Raw genomic sequence first — 8,363 nt, 5'->3', positions numbered from 1 at the left:
CTACTAGCACTTGGATAATTGTCTTGCTAAATTGCACCAGCCAAATTCTTAACACTCTAAAATCAGGGCACTAATTTGGCAATTTGGGGTAACCTGAAATCTTATCACTCTCCTTCCCTTGTTCCATCCCATCCTTAACTTTTGCAAATTTAGTACCACTGCCTGGCACATTCTCTTCTACTAGGAAGTAAAGTTCCCTTGCTTCTACTAACATTATCATAATTCTGGTTCTCCCCCACCTCTCAATTTTGAGCTCACATCCTGAAACTTCCCTGTGAATTCAGATCTAGATTAGGTACTTCTGTTAAGTACTCGTGAAACACTGTGTTTCTCCTATCACATAGCATATAGCATTATAACTGCTTTTTAGTCTTTCTGTACTGCTAAACTCTTAAGTTGAGAGCTGGGCACATAGCAGGTGTTTAATAAAGACTCTTGTATGAATGAATGAATGGTTATAATGAATACTGAGATAATATATGTACAGTATCTGGCACATGAGCCATCAATACATTGTTTCTTGTTAGTTTTCTTTTGTGATTCATAAAATAACCCTAGAATCTGAGTTCAGCAGGGCATACTGCACTGCACTTCCGTGGGAACAGCTGCATAGGTGGAACTAGGGATCATGCTAACATGTAACAATTTGGCCAACCGTTCTAGCAGGTGCCTAATCCATTAGAACAGAAGAGCCTGGCCTTCTATGTGGGAGAGATGATCAATCTTGCTTGCCCCCATAACAGAGCATAAATTCACTTATTAATAAACTAAACATATGGTGACTATATCTATGAAGAATTAAAATTAAATTGAATATTCCAAGATAGAAAATTATTTACCAGGGATATTCTTAACTACAATCCAAGTAGTTACATTGACACTATTTGTACTGATAAGATCTTACTTATAATATAAATAATCAATAACCCCTTTATATATAAGCAGTAATCATTAAAAACAACATTTCCAAACATATAAACCACAATAAAAACTAAGAATACATTTAAGGTATATGAAGCATAACTAAAAACTATGGAACTTTACTGAGGATCATAAAAATACTTGAATAAATGGAAAAATAGCATGGGCTTTTAAAGATTCTTCGGTAGTATAAGATGCTCATTCTCCTCAAATTGTTTTATAAACAGTGACATTTCAAATAAAGTACCAAAGATTTTTTTTTTGGCAAAATTTTTGTTGAATAATAACATACATACAAAAAGTACATGTAACTCTACATCTCAACAAAATTTTAATTATTTTTAAATGGGTATAAGTTCAAAGTTTAACTGAAGTAAAAATGGAGGAAAACATCCCATAAAATTTCAGTTTAAAAAAATTTTTAATTTTGGAGCTGGCACTCTAACATAGAAATTAGCAGAAAAGAATAGAAAGCCAAAAAACAAGCTTGTGAGAACATGTACAAATAAATGTGGTAAATGTAGCATTTCAGATTGGTGAGTTAATGATAGAATCTTTTTAAAAAATGTTTATTTATTTTGAGAGAGAGAAAGAGCATGAGCAGGGCAGGGACAGAGAGAGAGAGATCAAGAGAGAGAGAGTCCCAAACAGGCTCTGCACTGCCAGTGCAGAGCCCTATATGGGGTTCAGTCTCAGGAACCATGAGATCACGACTGAGCTGAAACCAAGAGTCGGACGCTCAATTGACCAAGCCACCCAGGTGCCGACCACCCTTTTTTTTAAAAAAAATTTATTTATTTAATGATAGAACCTTTAATGGCGCTAGAATGATTGTGATATCAGTGTCTAACTAAACATTGGATTTAAAAAATAAATATGAATAAAATCAGAAAAGATCTAGAATAATATATAGCTTAAAATTTAGGATTTGTGGGGTGCCTGGGTGGCTCTGACGGTGGAGTGTCCGACTTGGGCTCAGGTCATGATCTCATGGTTCCTGAGTTTGAGCCCCTCATTGGGCTCACTGTTGTCAGTACAGAGCCCACTTCAGATCCTCTGTCTCCCTCTCTCTCTGCCCCACCCCTGTTTACTCTCTCTCTCTCAAAAATAAATAAACATTTAAAAATATTTAGGATTTGTAAGCATTCCACTAAAAATTGAAATCATAGTAAAAAATTAATAGATGTGTCTATATACATTTAATACTTTTCTGTGGTGACCACCATAAGTGACAGACAAATGGCAGGTTAGGAAAGAGTGTTATCTGCTATCTTCATTCCCAGGCAGTGTCTTTGATAGGAACGAGGTGTGCTGTATTGATTGCATGTGCAGATCTTGGAGTCAGATTCCTTGGATCTGAATATGAAATGGCCCACTTACAAGCTGTCTTAGGTTGGGTTCCCCGGAAGCTGTGGCTGAGAGGAAGGGTTTTATAAAAGTGACTTATCAAAGATGTTCTCTTCGGTGGAATCTGGAGGAATGAAGGAAGCAGACTAAGACAAGGGGCAGAATCTAGGCAAAGACGAGGTTTCAGGTGAAGCCTCACCTCAACTTGACTTTATGGGAAGATCTGGAACAAACGTACCACGGAATCTTCTGGCCTTAAAGCAAGCAGTCCGGGCCTTTGTATCTCCACTGCATCAGTCGGTCATTGTTTGCAGGCCATCCAGGCATTTGGGACAGGCTGAGGACAATTTTCCAGAGAAGGGTGCAACTCTGAATTGTTAGCCACCAAAGATCATGGCAGCCAAAAAATGAACGCACTAGGTGGGCAGGGGATTGAGGGATAGCATGAGTAGCATCTTCTAAAATAACTAAGTCATTCTGGTTAAGTTACTTAACTCTCTCATTATAAACTCATTTATAATGAAAACATATCTTTGATGCCATAGGAACTGTAGAGATATGGTAAGGAACAGTATATGTCAGGAAATAGTCTAACAAAAACACTCAAACATTAGCATTCAGAGAGTTTTACAACTCTAAACATTCACTAATTGCAAAATAGGAAAATTACAAAGACTAATTTTGTCTACAAAATGCAAGTACAATGAATAAGTGAAGAAATAGAATTGTCCAAAACATGGAAATATTTTCTCTCTCACTGTAACTATAGAAGTACAAGCTTAAAGCAAATTACTGTTTATTTCTTATCAAAGAGCCAAAATCAAAGATAATACTCAGTATTGGCAAGGTGTCTGTGTGGGAATAGAGGAACCTCTTGCATTCCTATTAAGAGTATAAAATGACTGATTGTGCTCTGGGGGGCATATGGGAAATCTATCTGAAGCTTTTAAATCATGTATACCTTCTATAATGGGCATTCTCATTTCCAAGAATTTATCTGCAGAAAATTTGGCCAAATACTTGAAAATACAAAGGTATATAATATTATTTTGGTATTGGAAAATTGGCATGAGCTAATAAAACAGAAAGGGATAATAATGACAAAGCAGTTACTATAATGAATAATGGTATAAAAACATACTTACTGAAAGGAAATTAAGTCCAAACTTTAGTCAAAAACACAAATTAAAAATTATTTTCAGACAAGATGATATAATTTTAAAAACATTTGGAATTATATGCACTAGTGGTGATTATTTTTGTGAGAGGAGGTATTTTTATCTTCTTTGTGCTCATTTGTATTGCTCTGATCTTTCTACAGTGAACAAGTAACACAACAATAACTCCTAAGTCTCAGTTTTCTCCTTAGGAACTCAAGCCTGAGGTACAAGCCTGTAGGTATAAAACTTATTTGAGGACGGCCATTAACCACAATTTCTAGTTATTTTTGATTTCTTGCTGTTTATGTCAAGCATAAATTTGTAAGCAAATTCTTGGAACATATTTCAAGAAAGAATCAAGACCATCAGTTTCAAGCAAACAGATTTGTTAAACACATAGACACAAATCACTAGGAACAATGAATGCCCATCTTTACCCAAAGAAGAGAAAGAGAATCTTTTTTTTTTTTTTTAAAGTTTATTTATTTATTTTTAGAGAGAGAGAGAGGAGAGGAGCAGAGAGAGAGGGAGAAAGATAATTCCAAGCAGACATGGAGCCCGATATAGGGCTTGAACCCATGAACTGTGAGATCATGACCTGAACCAAAACCAAGAGCCAGACGCTCAACCAACCGAGCCACCCAGGTGCCCCCACAGAGAATCTGTTGTGTAAGTGTGATTGGTGAGAAAACTATCGTAGACTATTGCTTTAAAACTTGATTTACACTCATTCAAGGGATTACTTCTTCAGGATACTCATTTTATCCTGTCTTTTTGTTTTTTTAATTTTTAATGTTTATTTTTGAAAGAGAGAGAGACAGAACATGAGTGGAGGTGGAGCAGAGAAAGAGGGAGACACAGAATCGGAAGCAGGCTGTCAGCACAGAGCCCGACTCGAGACTTAAACTCACGAGCTGTGAGATCATGACCTGAGCCAAAGCTGGATGCTTAACAGACTGAGTCACCCAGCTGCCCTTCATTTTATTCTGTCTTTAGGCTCATTTCACATTTGGTCAATATAGCAAACTGTATCAATCAGAATCACAACAGAAAACAGATGGCACAAATGGGGTAACTGAAGGGAGGTTCAAAAGGGGCAGTTTACAAAGAAGTGGGCAAGGCTCAGGGCTAGCAATATCAGAGAGGGGTTGAAAGAGTAGGGAGGAGGAGCTGTTATCGGAACCTTGAGAAGGTCGGTTGAGAGACGCAGGGACTGAGTGGAACAAAAGTCACCATACCTCTCATGTAGGACAGCTGTGCCCCCTCCAAGTGTTGGCTCAGCATTTCAGGCAGCTTCAACCTCAGGGCACCTCCATACCAGCACAAGTGTCCACAGTCCCCAGGCCAGGATAAGAGAGAGCGCAGAGAAGCCCACGCCAGCTCTTCAGTGCAGCTCACTGGAGGTGATGGGTCATGTCTGCTCGCATCTCGTTGGCCAAAGCAAGTCATGTGGCCTTGCCCAGCTACGAGGGGCTGGGGAAGAATCCTCATATGCACCTAAAAGGCAAGGAGAACTAGAAACATCGGTGAAACACACAGAGAGTAGTCCCTGCTCTTTTATATTATGCTTCATTCCTTTGTATGAGAGACAGGCTCTTACCCAACCTTGGGACATACTCTAAGCTGTGCGGTCTCACGGTAGCCACTAGTCACATGCCAGTGACTGAGCACCTGAATGTGACTTGAGATGTGCTGTACTTGTAAAATATGCCTCAGATTTCAAAGACGCAGCACCAAAAGAAGAATGTAAGATAGCTTATTAATGACTTCTAATATTGATTATAGGTGGAAGGATAATACTTTTGAAATACTGGGTTAAATAAAAAACCATTATTATTTATTAATTTTATCTATTTTTACTTTTTAAAAAGATTTTTTTTAAGTTTATTTATTTCAAGAAAGAAAGTGTGAGTGGTGGGGTGGGGAAGAGGGAGAGGGAGAGGCAGAGAATCCCAAGCAGGCTCCCCACTGCCAGCACAGAGCCCCGCGTGGGTTTCAAACTCACGAAACTGTGAGATCACGACCAGAGCCAAAAATCAAAAGTTGGCCACTTAACCGACGGAGCCACAGAGGTGCCCCATCTATTTTTATTTTTTAAAATGTGGTTTCTAGATAACTTTGTATGCAGCTCCTGTTTGTGGTTTGCATTATTTTGCTATTGAACTGTGCTGTTCTAGAGAGTTCTCTTGGTTCCCAGGAGGGTTTCTAATAGAGAGAAAGAATTACCAGCTTCTGCTAGAATTCTCCATAGGATGAATCATTGCTTTAATTACTCTTGTAGCTAAGTAGCTACTCAAGTGATAAGGTTTTCTTCTTTTATTTTAATGTCTAATTTAAATTTCTTTATAAAAATTCAGGATCAGTTTTTTTTTCTCTCCTCCATAAAGGCAAAGCACAGGTGGTTCATAGAGACCATTATTCCATGTAGAGTCTTTTTTATAAAACATATTTAAATGTCACTCAGTTTCATTAAAACAAAGGAGTCATTCAGCAAATGTGCTGCTTTTTTAGTTTCTTACTTTTTCATGGAAACTCATTTTGAAGACTTTGTCTACTTTTTTATTTGGAAAGAGAGTACAGAGAAAGTTGTTACTTTTACCTTTTCCTACATATCGAGAGCTGAAGTTGTTAGTTCTCAAATTTTCTTGGAAATATGGTCACACAGTAACTATTCTACAACCTGTGCCAGAGATGCCCCCTCCGTCCCTTCGGTCCCCTCCCTTCCCCTAGACCCAGCTCTCTGCCCTGGAGGCTGACCTGCTGGTCTACACTAAGTGGTCTGCAAGAGAGAGTTCTGGTAGAGACCAGAAGGGAGTGGAGCAGGGTCAGGGTATTTATTCACCTGCGAGGTAGCCTCTGGCTGTATATTTAGGGTTGAGTCAGGAAAAGGGTATCACTCTAAATAGAAGAGTTTAATACAGAAATTAGAGTACTGACTGAGTGCCACTGCTCCCTTTCATGACTGCAGGTTCTACTGCTCACTCTGCTCAGCCTTGTGGGTCTAGGAGTGGTGACAGCTTTGCTGTTCCTACTCTCAGGAGACTGCCCCATCCCTTGTGACTCCCTAATAGTCCCCTGAGTGCCCTTGAAGTGAGCATGCCATCTGCATTCTACAGCAACCGCAACACCAGGTGCTCGGGCATCCTGTGGGAGGGCTACATCCAAACAAGAGGTCGTTGAGTGTCAGGACCCAGAGGGGCAACATTTTGAAGATATTTGCTCAAGTCTAGGAACATAAGATAGCTTTTCATATATTTTTGCATGATATTTTTAAAAGCCTTTACAATGTCTTGTTGGAACAACAAACTCTAATATGACTAAGGTAAGAAAGAAAGTTATCAGGATGCATTTTTATATGTTGTAGTTTTTTTCTTTGGCAAAGAAATGTCAATATTTGAACCACACATTAAGTTCTATACTCATCAGTTCTTGGTCTTCCAAGTATATCCTGTACTTCTTAAAAAAATTTTTTTTAATGTTTATTTTTGAGAGAGAGAGAGAGAGACAGAGTGCGAGGGGGGGGGAGACACAGAATCTGAAGCAGGATCCAGGCTCTGAGCTGTCGGCACAGAGGCCGATGCGGGGCTCCAACTCACAAACCACGGGATCATGACCTGAGCCGAAGTCAGATGCTTAATCGACTAATCCACCCAGGCGCCCCTACTGGAACTTATTTTAGATGGGAGGTTGAAAAATTTACTTTGTTTCCCCACCTGTACAATGAGGAGTTTAAGACTAGATGATCTTAAATATCCCTGTGCACTAACATTCTATAAGTCTATGACATTTCTGTCAAATTTGTCAGAGTTTTTTGGCTCAGGTGAGGTGAAGGTGCAACTGTTTTCAGTTGTCCTGCATCTGGGCTCACCCAACACCAGCCACCTCTACCATGCCTAAGTTTGACCCCAACGAGATCAAAGTTGTATACCTGAAGTGCACCAGTGGGGAAGTTGGTGCCATATCATTTGCCCTGGCCCAGTAGACTGGCTCCCAGGATCTGTCTCCAACAAAGGTTGGTGATGACTTTGCCAAGGCACCAATGATTGGAAGGGTCTGAGGATTACAATGAAAATGACCGTTCAGAACGTACAGGCCCAGATTGAAGTGGTCCTTTCTGCCTCTGCCCTGATTATCAAAGCCCTCAAGGAACCGCCAAGAGACAGAAAGCAGCACAAAAACATTAGGCACAGTGAAAATACCTCTTTTGATGAGCTTGTCAACATTGCCCCACAGATGCAGCACCGATCTTTAGCCAGAGAACTCTCTAGAACCATGAAAGAGATTCTGGGAACTGCTCAATCAGTGGGCTGCAATGTTGATGGCTGCCACCCTTATGACATCATAGATGACATCAACAGTGGTGCAGTATAATACCCAGCTAGTTAAGAACACTACAAAGGAAAACATTTCAATAAAGGATCATTTGACAACCAAAGAAAAAGTTGTGGGATATATTGGTGAGGTGAATGTGCAGACTTCTCTGGAGTATTGGGATGACTATTTTGTGAAACAATTTCACTTTCCCACTTGACCAAGAAAATCAGAGAGAATTATTTTTACCAATGCCCTTGAAAGCAGGACATAAAAGAATGCATGGTACTAAGAGCACCAAGCTTGGATCAGAGGTCAACAAATAATGGCCCATGAGCCAAAGGAAACATGCCACCTGTTTTTGTAAAGTTTTATTGAAACACAAGCCATGCTGAGTTGTTTATGTATGGTCTATGGCTGCTTTCTCACTACCATGCAGAATTGAACTGTTGTAACAGAAATTATATCGGCCCATAAATCTTAAAATTGTTATTATCTGGCCCTTTGCAGAAAAAGTTCGCCAATCCCTGGCTTAAAATATGTAAGCAGCTCTCTTCAAGCAAAATTCCCCACCCGGGTTTTTTAGAAGTGACGTACCCGAGACCCTAATGGTGGGTGATTAAA

At 39.4% G+C, this 8,363-nt stretch overlaps 1 pseudogene; it reads left to right on the top strand.

Annotated features, from left to right (window-relative positions):
* Positions 1-6,741: 6,741 nt before the first annotated feature.
* Positions 6,742-7,799, top strand: LOC115522208 (annotated as a pseudogene).
* The last annotated feature ends 564 nt before the right edge of the window (positions 7,800-8,363 follow it).

This window comes from Lynx canadensis, chromosome A1 (assembly GCF_007474595.2).
Source record: "Lynx canadensis isolate LIC74 chromosome A1, mLynCan4.pri.v2, whole genome shotgun sequence".
In the NCBI taxonomy this organism is placed as follows: domain Eukaryota; kingdom Metazoa; phylum Chordata; class Mammalia; order Carnivora; family Felidae; genus Lynx; species Lynx canadensis.
This window is presented reverse-complemented; position numbering and strand designations above follow the sequence as displayed.